Here is a 14619-nt window from a genome sequence, read left to right as displayed (position 1 = left end):
AGTTGCGGGAGTGACATTATTACAAGCATGAATCCACTCTCAGGATTTATTTGGAACGTGTATTAACTTTTTAAGGTTGTAATAATTTGGAATGTATTTGACCATCACAGGACAATTGTTCATCCAAATAAAATATATGTGTTCATAATTGAAGAAAAAGAGGTTTTTCCAAAGATCTTATCTATTGTTTTTCTTTACTTTTACTTGCATTTATTTTATGCTTAAATTATTTCCATGCCATAAGTTTTTGTTTCTTCAGTTTCTTCTGGGATATCTTTTTCTTCTGTGCAATTTCTTCCTCTGGTTTAGGAACTAGCTCTTCCTTTTCGGTAAGAATCACCTTAATGTAGCAAGAGAAGCTCATGTATGGGTTAATCTGGCCATCAGCTCTGTCTGTAAGTACAGTGGTACATCTTGGGTCTCTTGTTTACCTAGATATGTTCAGTGACCAGAGTATCTACATCTAAACCCTTAAGTGCAGCATCACTCTGCATTTTTATACATGTGCAGCAAAAATTCAGCATTCTTTTTGGGCCACTGACTCTGGATCCAGCCCCACAGTTTGGCATGGGCTTACCTACTGACCATACCATTGTAATGCTGGAATGGCACACATTGCTTCTTTCATGTGACTTCCTTCAGACACTTGGTGGCCTTTAAAGATATGCATACCCTTTGGCATGTTTCATGGGTGTTGTTAAAATGAACATGAAGATTTGAACCTCTTAATTTTCATGATTTTGTGGGGGTTTCTGGGTCAAGAGAACAGTGAACCATTTTCACAGGTCACCTCAAGCTCCTTACAGGAAGAGCTGCAGATCTTATTTAATGTCTGTATTGATAATTGCAACAAACAATGCAGTAGCAATTTCCTGTGGGAAATTTCCCCCAAACATGAAGTTGATTAAAGAGTAAAAGAATCTTAAAACAGCATGAAATGAATCAAATGGAACATGCACTTTACAACCAACAACACGGAGGTTGACTTGGAATTTTCTCTCATGTTGAGCTAACATTTGAATAAAAGTGAAGCAAAATTTAGTAAAAGAATGAGGCAATTACTGGAGTTTGGAAATCATCTTAAAACTACAGAACACACACACACAAAAAATAAACTACACAACCCTGAGTTTGAGTCCTTTAATTGACCATGCGTTGCTTTTCTCATCTCTCATCTCAAACTTAATGAGAAAAAGAAAAGAAAAAAGACTCCCCCTCTTACTTCTGGATTCTTTGACAAAATACCTTAGACTGAGTAAACAATAATTTTATAAACAACAGAAATTCATTTCTCACAGTCTATAAGTTGGGAAGTTCAAAATAAAAGTGCTACAGACGTCAGGAGATGGCTTCTTCCTGGCAGAGGGTGCCTCTCCCTGGGTGTCACCGGCTGGAAAGGGCAAAGCAGTTCCTGCCAGTCTCACTCACAAGGCACAGACCCATAAATCACAGCAGAACCCTCAGGACTATGTAGTCATTTCCACAAAGGCCCCACCTCCTAAAACAATGACATTGAGTGTTAGATTCCAACGTGAATTGGAGGGGACATCCACAAGGTCAAGCAGTGGGAACAAAAGAAAATGGGTTGATAAAATGGCAATTCTCTGGTGATTTTCAGTCACTTCAGTGTAGGTTAGGGGAACAGGAAAAAATGAGCATTAATGGCCACCCTCTATAATGCCTGAAAAAGCAGTTGTTTTCAGTTTGATCTACACAGGGATTATTGCCAGCTTGCCAATGACCATGGCTACATTGGCCAATAGTGTAGGTACTTGCCAGATATGGCTATTTAAATATAGATTAATTAAAATTAAGTAAAACTAAAATTTGTATTCAGTCACTTTAGTCACATTTCAAGTACTCAGTAGTGAGCTGACTCTAACCACTCTCATACTGAATAGTGAAGAAATAGAATATTTCCATCACCATAGAAAAGTCCATTATTTATCTTTCAATACTGTACTGCATTACAACATAAAAGTAGTCAGATTTTACACACTAAAGAAATAAAACACAATATACACACACATAGTGTTGTGCTCCCTATAAATCCATCATTTGAAAAATGACCAGTTTTCTTTCTGATGAATTTCATTCTTTCCCTAATGGAGTATTTGCATGTATTAAGTTAATGCAAATAATTTTCTGTAATCAAATGCACATAAATCTAGCAACCATTGGAAAACCCTAGCACCATATGCTATTTTGTCACTTATTTTTATTCTTCAAACTCAGCATTATCTCTTCAACTGATATCTGTGAAATCCAGATGTTGTGGACTTGCACATTTCTCTTACAGGTAAGAGCTGAAGGCTTTGCAGCTGACTGGCAACTCACCTTCAGAACTGACTGTGTGCTAGACTACAGGGACACAGCTGTCAAGCCACTATCAGCCAGTAGATCTTGCATTTTATTTCTAAGGGTTCACAGAAGCGTTTTTACTCTACCTGGCATGTCTCTGATTTAAAATTACTCCCTAGACAATGCTCTTCCTGAGGCTAATCTAATAGTCAAAGATTGATTGAACAATCAGTTAAAATCTGCATTTTCCCAAATCAAAAGCAAGGTAACTGAAGTTTATTTAGCCAGAAATTCCTTGACAAATTATAAAAAGTGAGATATAAACAGGGCAAACACCATTGCATAATAACTAATTACAAAAATAAATGCCTTTTTGACCAAATTATAAATTGATTTAAAAATTCAGTACTTCTTAGCAATGAAAAACAAGACAAAGATCAAAACATAAGAGTATAATGCCCTTGCACACACAGACACTCACACACACACACACACACACACACACACACACACACACACACACACATATATATTCCCAAGTGTGTTATGCCATCTGGATGTTAATAGCTGGGTTTGTTGTTGTTGTTGTTATTAAAAAGTAAATAGGCATAGACTATGAGTAAAGTTGGAGATTTGGTCAACTCATCTTTACTGTTAGTATCAGAAATTTACCTCTTCTAGATGAGGATTATATAAATTTAAGAAGACATGTTAGGAAAGAGGCTATGGTGAAACATTAACTGAATTATTTATAAACTGCCAAAGTTGGAAAAATATAGGAAAAGACAAAGGATTCTGATACTGGACTACTCCGATGCAGTTGCTTTTTTAAAGCAGAAGATTTGAGAACTTCCATGGGGATGAGCAAGACTTGTTGTGCTTCACTTTATCCTGAAAGCTGAGAACTTTCACTTGGCAGAGGAAGCAATGTGTAAACATTGTTTGAAAGGCACAAGAGATCATATTTTCAAATGGGCAAAATAATGAATCATCTGATGGAGGCTTTTCATACCTTACTAATTTTGATGATGGAAGTCACATTTGATTAGCGTGGTTAAATGTCCATTGTCAAGAGCAGTTTAGAGAAAGAGAAATGTCCCTTTGCATGGCCAGACTGTCAGACTTATTCAGAATCTCATCCATGGCTAAGTTTTTCTTCAAAAAGTATAAATTAAATGCTTCACATAAGCCCTCTCAAAATGCTTTACATGCTTGAAAATATGTAGCTATGAGAGAAAAAGGTAACTTTTTTGAGACAGATTCTTACTATGTAGTTCAGATTGCCCTTGAATACACTATGTAACCCAGGCTAGCCTCAAACTTGGAGCGATTCAGCTGTCCCAGCCTTGTCAATGCTGGTATTAAAGGAACATGCCACCATCCTTAGAAAAAAGATAATTTATTTTTCAAAAGTTTCATTTTGCATTTCCCTGAAAAGGAGGAATCAGGAAGACTTCCTCAAAGCTTTGTTATTAAATAAACTATGAGTCATTTCCATTTGTAGATTGTGGGGGAGGAGAACAAGAAGTCAAGAGGCTAAGACCTCCTGTGAGTTGGCACCATGTGCGAGCTGACTCAGGGAGACACCAGCCCTCTCCTGTGAGTCGGTGCCATTTGCAGACTGCAGAAGAGGAGAATAAGAAGCCAGCAAACAGCTGAGACCTGTGAGTTGGTGCCATGCATAGGCTGACTGAGGGAAAGTCAAACCCCAGCCCCTTCCTGTGTGTGGGCAGGGAGACAAGAAGAGCCAGTGTTCTCCCTACCCTCACCCCTGTAAACCACCAACTGATCCAGAGAAACACAGGCTGCGATGATAGCTAATGAGGTAAAATACAGCTTAAAGCTTGTAGTGTTTAGTGTTTCATGGACTTTGCAAGCCTAAACCCAGGTAGTTTAATATCTATTAAGAGAACAATACACAATGTAGCATTTATGGGGAATCTCCTTTTGAAGGTGGTAGCCATTATTAAGCCCCCCTTATCTTGCTTTGAAATACTGTATCATTCTCATTGTTTTGTTTGGTTGGGTTTTAATCTGTTTTATGTTGTTTGATTTTATTGTATCTGATGGCATGGGTAGTTATTTCAAAAATAACAAGATATTTTATGTTAGTCATTTTGAATTCACTGTTATATTGTTTTGAAGTACTTTATTGTATTCATTGTTTTATTTTTATTGGTTCTATTCAGTTCCATTTTGTTTGATTTTACTATGTCCGAAGGTATGGACAACTATTTTAGAGACAACAAGAAGCATTATGGTAACCATTGTTGCTTTCCTAGTATCTTATTTTGAAATCCTGTGTCACTAGCATTGTCTTATTTTGATTGGTTTTATTTTGCTTAGTTTTATTCTTTTTAAAATAAAATTTAAAAAAATAAAATAAACAACATGATACTTCCCTAACAATGAATCTTCCTGGATGGTTGGGTGAAAAACTCTCTAGAGTTCCCACCATCCAATATTTTAACAAACAAATAAATATTACTGGCACATAATGAAACAGTTTAGTGTCTTGTGTGCAACCATGAAAACATCTCAAAAGTAATAATAACTGCCACTAACTGAGCAATTACTTTGCACCAGACCCTGGATTAAGCTCATTACAAGTAGAATTAACAACTCTATTAATTAGATATATTAATTCAAAATTCATGTTAGCCATGTGTGGTGATCCCAGCACTTCTTAGGCTGAGGCAGGAGGATTACTAGAAGTTCAAGGCCAATTCTGGTTACATAGTGAGTTCAAGACCAGCCTAAATTATGTGGGAAGACCCTATCTTCAAGAAAAGATTATAAGAATTAAGATGTGTCATGTACATTTACCAATTATCCACAATGAAAGTTTTCATGGTATACTGAAAACATGTACTAAATAATTTTTGTAAATATTCATGGTCAGAGAGTGTAAAAGATGGGGGTTACCAGGAATATGAGTACATGCTTGGAATTTCAGGTACTCAGAAAGCTGAGGCAAGAGGATTCCAAGCCTCAGACTTAAGACCAGCATAGGCAATTTAGTCAAACTCTTTCAAAATCAAAAAATAAGAAGAAATGGATGATAGTCCAGGGATAGAGTATGTGAGACCCTGGATCAAATCCCAAGGACTACTAAAAAGTAAAAATAAAAAATAAAATGTGGCAAGTTCAAATAGTTAAGAGCCAGGAAAAACAGGGTTTATACTACAGTTGAATCCCAACTCTTTGCTGCTCCCAAACTGTCCACATTATACACTTGCACAGTTTTCTTACTTGGAAGAAAAATATGCTTATTCCCTAGTTTCCTCACTTTTGTAATGGCATTGGTAAAACAGGGGCAGAGGTAGCTGTCTGTAATCCCAGCTACTGGGGAAGCAGAGGCTGTAGAATCATGAGTTCAAAGCCAGCCTGAGCAACATAGGGAGAATCTGTATCAAAACAGGGTGGAGGAGCATTGCCATAGACTTGACTGATTGACATGATAGGACAAAATAGAAGGACATAGGTAAACTGGCTCAAAATTAAGACTCTTGCATATTCTAAGAAAATCTTCTGCTCACCTCAGTTCCCCTCTAGCACCAGTCACATTAATCACCTCCAAAGAACCCCGTGATGGGACGAAAAGGTGAGAGAATTTCATTATAGTCCCTATTTCTCTTTTAACTGTGTATCTACATCAACTTCAGAGAAATAAATAAAATTTAATTTAAAAAGATAATCGTATGGATTCCTTAAATAAGTGAGATCATCCAGTATCTGTCCCTTGAGTCTGGCTTATTTCACTTAATTTCCCATTTCTCCAGGCTGTCACATGCATCCAACTTCTGGGAAGGAATAACATTCCACGTATGTATACATGCCACCTTTTCTTCACCTATTGTGTTCACAGATGCATAACATTTATTTTCTGTATTCTGGCTACTTTGAATTATACTGCAATGAATTGAGGAATGCAGATATCACTTAGAAATGCTGATTTTGCTTTAAAAAATCATAGAAGCAGAGAGTACAGAGGTGGTCACTACCAGCTTACAAATGGAGAAATTGGAGGAAAGGGTACATACTCTCAGTTGTAATGTGAATGAGTTCTAGAGATCCAATGTGCAGTATGCTGACTACAGTTAATAAAGCTATATTACTTATATGAAATTTGATCAGAGAACAGATTTTATGTATCCTCATTATACAGACACAGACACACATAAACAAAATAACTATGGACGATGATGCACCTTTTCTATATATTGAATCTCTTTTCTTCACAGAAAAAAAAGCATAAGCAATAGTCTTAGTTATGTTTTGTTGCTGAGACAAAGTACTCAGTGTCTGCCACCCTAATAAGGAAAGGTTTATTCTGGCTTGCAGTTTGTAGAGGTTTCAGTCCATCACTGGCTGGCTCCAAGGTAGCTTAGCATGATGAGCAGAATCAGTTCATGGAGTGGGCAGGAAGCAGCAGCGAATGGATGAGGGAGGAAAACAGACTCTGCTAGCCAGGTCCCCAAGGACCCAATTCCTTCCACCCAGCCTTGGCCTTCCAACATCACAGTTAGCTACAATGTGATGAGTCCAATGATGGGCCCACCCGTGGGCCAATCCTCACTCTAAAGCCCCACCCATGAGAACATGAGGCTTTGGGGGATTCTAGATACAGTCTGTTAGCTTGTATCTATATGTCCCCCCAAAGCCTCAGCAGTCATAAGTAGGGGTTTTTCTAAAATGGCTTTTTCTAGAGAGTGTGATGCTGAGATCAGGGATGTATAATTACCAAATTAGTCTGTTGATTGACTTGGCATAGTTCTGGAGCAGATTAAAGGTCCCCACTCTGGGTGTGAGTGTTATCTACCCTAGCCTGAATAAAATACAAAGGGACAGAAAGAATCTGCTGAGGGTCTCTTGTGACTTGCTGATTTCTGCCTGCCATGAACTGTTTTCCTGTGCAAAGCCTCTCTGTCATGCGGCCTTGCCTTGGAGTCATCATCTACAATCTGTGAACCAACAAACCTTTCATTTCACTTTCAGTGTTGGATATTTTATCTCAACAATAAGAGAAGTAACTAAGACACAAGCCATGATGGTAAAAGAAGTATTGGGGGAAATGCAAGAGTCGCTTCTCTGGTCTCTGAAAGGGTTCAATCCATTTTTGATACATTAAATATATCTGCATGAAATGCTGGTCCCATTTCAAACATTATCCCCTAGGTTGTGAGATTTAGACCTGAATGAAGTGGAATGACTTGGAGCTTATTATTTAAAAGTCCAACCACTATGTTTTTGCTCCAGTAAACTCAACAAAAGAAGAATCCACAACAATGGTCATCTCACCTCAATCTTTAAGTAATGACATTATTATGACTTTAAACCCTTAGATACATGTGATTTTTCTCTGAAAATTACCTATGCAGAATTCTATCTAGAAGACATTCATTATCATCAAATCTCATATTGCTTAAATTTCAATGTTTAGCATCCAGTACTGTCACAGATAGAACATCATTTGTGTCCTTCAACAATTCATATGTTGAAGTTATAAGCCCAAGTATGATGGTCTTTGGAAACAGGATCTTTGGGAAATTGTTATGGCTAGATTAAGTCATGAGGGTGGGCCTCCTTGTGATGGAATTAGTAGATTTATAAAAAGGAGAGATAAAGATACCGAGTGGGAGGGGCAGCATACTTTCTATTTGCAGGCCATTAAGAGAGTATTCTTCAAAATTCCATCAAGCTGGCAACCTGCTTCCAGATCCGTGGGAAAATAGTTTTTGTTGTTGAATCCATGCAGCCTAGGGCATTCTGTTGCAACAGTCCTAGCTGATTAAGATATTTGTTTTTCTTCCTTTCCTTTCTTGTTCAGGTTCCATTTCAGGACCAAGTGTTGTATTTGTTATATCTCTGAATATAATGTCTGTCTGTCAGTATTAGGAGCACATAAGTAAGCAAGAAGAAAAGTGGTTACAAGAGATTTTCTTTCAAATGTAAAATGATGGTGATGATATGGGCAATTCTTTACAAAAAGCACTTACAAGGTACTAGTCAGTATGTTAAGTGCTTTAAACGACTGACGTAATTAAATCCTCCCAACAATCTATAAAGCATCTTCTACGCTCATTCCTATTCCCTCTATTTATTAATGACTTAGAGAAGTGAAGTTGCTTTCTCAAAGTCATAGCAGTATTTGAGTGATAGAATTAAAGTGAATTCTTTAGGACACGTCTTCTTATATGTACATACAAATCACTGAGCCATCTCATTTAAATGCAGATACTGATCCTATGTGTCTGGGAGGAGACTGAGATTCTGCATTTCTAATAAGATCTTGGAAGATGCTGAGGCTTGTTCTACTAAATGCACTTGGAATAATAAGACTCAGGAAGCACATAACAAAAAAGTGTGCTGTTATATAAGTGCTCACTAGATATTTCTTGAATTATTTAACAGTGGAAGAGATAGGAAAGAGAGAAAAAGATTAAAAAGTCTGTTGTTGGCCTCACTGATCATCTGCAAGTTCTCATTATTATGCCTTTTCTCCACAAGAAAGTTGTAAAGTCAAATCTTTTGTGGGAGAGGTGGAAGATGTCCAGAAATAAGATGCTGCCCAAATACAGAGGACAATGTGATGACAGAAAGCTGGAAAAAAGACCATCACCGTGCAGGGAACACCTGGTCTCTGGATGTGTCTATTTAGTCATGGCATAATTTCAGTGAGACTCCCTTCTCGTCTCCCTCCTATTTCCATCGGCCTGTAACACTATGAATTAGTTAAGTGTCTGACCCCCCAAATGTCACATAAAGGCACAGGGCCTATAAAACTTCTTTCAGAAAGAGGAGATTCACTGGGAGCAAAGCTGAAAATAAGTGCTGGCTAGTGGTCCTATTAAGAGTCAGTGTGCAGGCAAACTACATATCAAAGCAAGTCAGTGATACAGCAATCTACATTAGAGTCTCAGAATATAAAGTGAGTACAAACACAGGATGCTATGAAGAGCTCATCACTTTAGAGACAAGTCTGAAACAGTCCTATCAGTAGTTATAGGTTTTTTAAATAAGAAACTTTACAAAGTATAACCCACATGTCATAAAAGGCACATAACAGGTTCAAAGTTTAAATTTTCATTAAGGTCTGCAAATGTGTGCTTTTGGGTAATCAATATAATGAGAAAATACATCACCCTCCAAAAAAGTTTCTTGATGATCTTTAGTAATTGCTTAAACTGTTCACTATCACACTAGGAAAATTTGTGTTTTAAACATTCTGCTGTCTGGGTGATTTCACTTAACACAGCTATTCTGAGGTATTTCTATATCTTGCATATACCAATGGTTTACTCCTTTTATTGTTGTGTAGTAGTTCATTCTATGCCACACTACGGTTAGCTTTCTGTTCCCTGGGCAGTGGGCATATGGATTGCTTCCCATTTTGAAGCATAAGAAATCAAGTTCCTATGATAACTCTGACCATTTCATCTTTACAGATTCACTTCAGGTCTTTTTTAACACAACTTCCATATGTCTACTGTACTTTTTTTTTTTTTTTTTCGTTTTTATCGGTACCGGGGATCGAACTCATGACTGCCTGCTTGCAAGGGCAGGTGCTTATGCCACTGACCTAAATCCCCAGCCCCTTACTCTACTTTTTGAGTACAAGAAATTTTTTAATGTCTTTTATTTCTAACATTTGTGTCTGATTGGCCTGAATTGATTGATTGATTGATTGATTGATTGACTGATTGATTGATTGATTGATTGATGTTTCTCCTCACAGTGCATCATTTTCTTCTCCTTTTCTAAAGATTGATTAGGGATGACCACAGCCATGATTAGTCCAGGATTTACTATTCCCTACTGCTGAGACAAGCCACTTCCGCAGTATTTTCCCCACTGTCCCATGAACTGTGAATCTTGGTCTGGCTATCAGGATGGCTCCTTTCCTTGCCTTGTGTATTAATCTGCTCTTCCTGGACTTCAGTGGTCCCCAGCCTTGAGCCATTTCCTCCTAAGCAGTGCTGACAAGCACAAAATCCTTGTAGATTCCACCTTCTCTCTGACATGGCTGCCTCATTTCTGGGCTTCTGTCCCACAGATTCCAGTTTCTTCACCTTCCTTTAACTCTCTCTCTGTCATCTCTGTCTTTGTGTCTTGTCTCTCTCTCTCCCTTTCTCTCTCTCTCTCTCTCTCTCTCTCTCTCTCTCTCTCTCTCCCTGTCTCTCTCTTCTCTCTGTCTCTGTCTCTGTCTCTCTCTCTCTCTCCCTGTCTCTCTCCTCTCTCTGTCTCTGTCTCTCTGTCTCTGTGTGTGTGTGTGTGCCTGTCTCTCTGTCTCTCTGTCTCTCTCTCTCTCTCTCTCTCTCTCTCTCTCTGTCTCTCTCTCTCTCCTTCTCCTCCCCATCATAGAGATTCCAGTCTCTCCCTTTGAAATCTCAGGTCTGCTAATAGCATCTACTGAGGTACTCAATCCATTTATTTCTCGGTTTTCCAAGATTGTGGTCCATTGCCAACATCTTAAAAACTAGTTTCATCAATTCAGCCTGCTTTGGGGTGTGCTTGTTCAAAGAGGAACAAGCACTTCTTACCTCATCCTGGAAGGAGCAGACATCAAAATTTATATCTTAAATTTGTGCTGTGGTTTATCTTTTTGAACTCAGAGACCCAAGCACCAAGACCCACTTCCCTCTGTCAGACATCTAAATTCCAACTCTGTAAGGCCGTTTTTCTGAACTTTATGAGCCTTGTGACTAGTACTAGAGGTTGAATCCCTGTCTACTGCTAAGCTCTACCTTCACCCCTTTGTCATTTGATTTTGTGACAGCATCTTGCTAAGATGCCCAGGCTGGCCTCAAACTTGCTGTCCTCTCAGCCTTCTGAATATCTGATCTGGACTTTCAGTAATTACTGATTTCAAAATCTTACCGTTGAGGGGGTGCCCTCACTGGCCTCTCTGCGTGTCTGGAGGACTCTGGATATCTGCACCCAGACTGCTGGAGTTCCCTCAGGCTTCCAGGTGCAGTGAAGGAGAGAGGTGGGTTTGAGGCTTCCACATCAGCCTCCCCATTCCCGGCTTCATTTGGAGACCTGCTGAGCTCCCGATAGGTGGGCTGGCCCACACTACCAGCCTAGCCCAGCCTGTTTAGCTGCCGCACCTGGCCATAGGCCTGCAGAGGAGGAGCTGGGCAGATCTGGGGTGCCCTCACCGGCCTCTCTGTGTGTCTGGAGGACTCTGGATATCTGCACCCAGACTGCTGGAGTTCCCTCAGGCTTCCAGGTGCAGTGAAGGGGAGAGGTGGGTTTGAGGCTTCCACATCAGCCTCCCCATTCCGGCTTCACATGGAGACCTGCTGAGCTCCCGACAGGTGGGCTGGCCCACACTACCAGCCTAGCCCAGCCTATTTAGCTGCCGCGCCTGGCCATTGGTCTGCAGAGGAGGAGCTGGGCAGATTTGGGGTGCCTGCATCGGCCTCTCCATGTGTCTGGAGGACTGTGGATATCTCTGCAACCAGGGAGGGTCCACAGGTTCCTGAAGCACTGCGGCCTGTGGTGAGTACCCTAACCCAGCTGCGATTGAAGAACTGTGGAGCTTCCAAGGGGCAGGTGGGCGCACAGTGTCCCTGAGGCCCAGCTTGTCTGGAACTGCAGAGTTTTGAGCAGGCAGAGGAGGGCCACTGGTTCTGTAGGCCTAATGGCTTGGGGTAGCGCGGCACCAGAGTCTCAGTAGCTCCAAACATAGAAGGGGATTTTCAACAGATCCTGAGGAAGCTTTCAAATAACACTTGAAACACAGAAATATAGGAAAATGACAAAACGAAAGACCAAATTACAACCTCAAACCTCCAGCCCATCTCAAGAAACCCTAGGAGCGATGTATATAGAAGAAAATATATCCCATCCACCTCATATATCGGACACAATAGCCACTGAAATTGACAAGCAACTCCAGGAAGCTTTAAAGAAATTCAAACTCGAAATAATCTCCCAGATAAAAGAAGAAATGATAAAAGAAATGAAAGAGATTCTAAATATATCTAAAGAAAACACAGATAAAAAATTGGAGGAACTAAACAAAAAGATAGAATCCCTAGACGAGCAATATAAGAAACAAACAGAATACATAATGCAGATGCACAGAGATATACAGGAAATAAAAAACTCCACTGAAAGTTGTAAAAACCGCCTTAATGAAAGTGAAGATAGAATTTCAGACCTTGAAGACAGGATTGCAGCTAGTGAACAGGAAAGGAAAGATCTTTTGAAAATAACAAGGAACCAGGAAACAACAATTCAACAACTGCAAGACGATGCAAAGAAGAATAACATAAGAATGATAGGGATTAATGAAAGAGAGGGAGACAAAATGAAGGATGTCAGGAGGATATTTAGAGAAGTAATAGCTGAAAATTTCCCAAGCATGAGATCAGAAACTGACATCAGGATCAGTGAAGCATATAGAACTCCAAACAGTCATAACCAAAATAAAACTACACCCAGACATATAATAATCACCATCCCAGAAATCCAACACAAGAATAGATTATTAAAAGCTGTCAGAGAGAAAAGACAGATCACTTATAAAGGAAAACCTATCAGAATCACAGCAGACTTCTCAGCACAAACGATAAAGTCAAGAAGAGCATGGAGTGAAGTATTCCAGATCCTAAAGCAAAATGATTTCCAACCTAGACTGATATATCCTGCAAAACTATCATTCAAAATAGATGGTGCAATACGATACTTCCATGACAAAGAACAGCTGAAGAACTTCATGAACACCAAACCAACCCTGCAAAAAATATTAAAAGACAGTTTAGATACACAAAGGAAAAAACCACTAAGCAAAGCAAATAATTAAACAGAACAGAAAGATAAAGATGCAACAGCAGAGAGATAACATTCCTACAATTAACCAGCATTTAACAGTAATAACCATTAATGTAAATGGTCTCAATGCACCAATCAAAAGAAACAGACTAGCAGAATGGATCAAGAAACAAAATCCAACCATATGCTGTTTACAGGAAACCCATCTAACCCAGAAAGATACTCACAGACTGAAAGTCAAAGGATGGAAAACAATTCTTCATGCAGCAGGAATCCAAAAAAAGGCAGGAGTAGCCATTCTGTTTGCAGACAACGTGAACTTTAAACCAACAATGACCATAAAGGACAAAGAAGGTCACTACATACTCGTAAGGGGAAAACTCCAAGAGGAAGAGATAACTATCTTAAATATATACGCACCAAACTCCAGAGCACCCAGTTATATAAAACAATTATTAACAGAAATGAAAACTCAAATTATCAGTAACACAATTGTAACAGGAGACCTTAATACACCACTGACACCAAGGGACAGATCAACCAGACAGAAAATGAGCAAAGAAATAACAGAACTGAATCACACCTGTGAACAAATGGGTTTGATAGACATATACAGAATGTTCCACCCAACAACATCAGAATACACATTCTTCTCAGCAGTACATGGATCATTTTCTAAAATAGACCATATATTAGCTCACAGAACATATTTAAGCAAATGCAAAAGAGTTGAAATCATCCCTTGCATATTATCGGATCATAGCGCTCTGAAATTAGAAATTAATGACAAAGGATACTGCAAAAATTCCGCAAATACATGGAAACTAAATAACACACTCTTGAGTAATCAGTGGGTCACAGAAGAAATTAAAGAAGAAATTAAACAATACCTAAAAGAAAATGAAAATGCAGATACAACTTACCGGAATCTGTGGGATGCAATGAAAGCCATTCTGAGAGGAAAATTTATTGCACTGAGTTCCCACATCAGGAAAACAGAACGAATACAAATAAATAACTTGATGCTACACCTCAAACAGCTAGAAAAAGAAGAGCAAGTCAAGCCCAAAGCCAAAAGAAGAGAGGAAATTATAAAAATCAGAGCAGAAATCAATGCAATAGAGACTAAGAAAACAATCCAAAGAATCAACGAATCAAAGAGTTGGTTCTTTGAAAGAATAAATAAAATCGATAAGCCCCTAGCCAACCTTATTAAAAAAAGGAAAGAAAAACCTCAAATCCATGCAATAAGAAATGAAAAAGGAGAAATCACTACAGACCCAATAGAAATACAGAGGATCATCAACACCTATTTCGAAAACCTCTACTCTCAAAAGTTTGATAACACAGAAGAAATAGACAGATTCTTAGAAGCATATGAAGTACCAAAGCTAGATCAAGAGGATATAAAACTGTTGAGTAACCCAATCTCTGCTAATGAAATTGAGAATGTAATTGGGTCCTTGCCCACCAAGAAGAGCCCAGGCCCAGATGGATTCACTGCAGAATTCTACAAGAAATATAAAGAAGACCTAA

General features: G+C 38.8%; 1 pseudogene; it reads right to left on the bottom strand.

Moving 5' to 3' along the window:
- Nucleotides 1-226: 226 nt before the first annotated feature.
- On the bottom strand, nucleotides 227-777 carry LOC100731380 (large ribosomal subunit protein uL22-like; annotated as a pseudogene).
- Nucleotides 778-14619: the final 13842 nt, after the last annotated feature.

The sequence above is a fragment of the Cavia porcellus genome, unplaced genomic scaffold (assembly GCF_034190915.1).
Source record: "Cavia porcellus strain 051 isolate PalLab524CR breed Dunkin Hartley unplaced genomic scaffold, mCavPor4.1 scaffold_15, whole genome shotgun sequence".
NCBI classification, from domain to species: domain Eukaryota; kingdom Metazoa; phylum Chordata; class Mammalia; order Rodentia; family Caviidae; genus Cavia; species Cavia porcellus.
The sequence above is the reverse complement of the archived record's forward strand: the minus strand, read 5'-3'. Positions and strand labels throughout refer to the sequence as shown.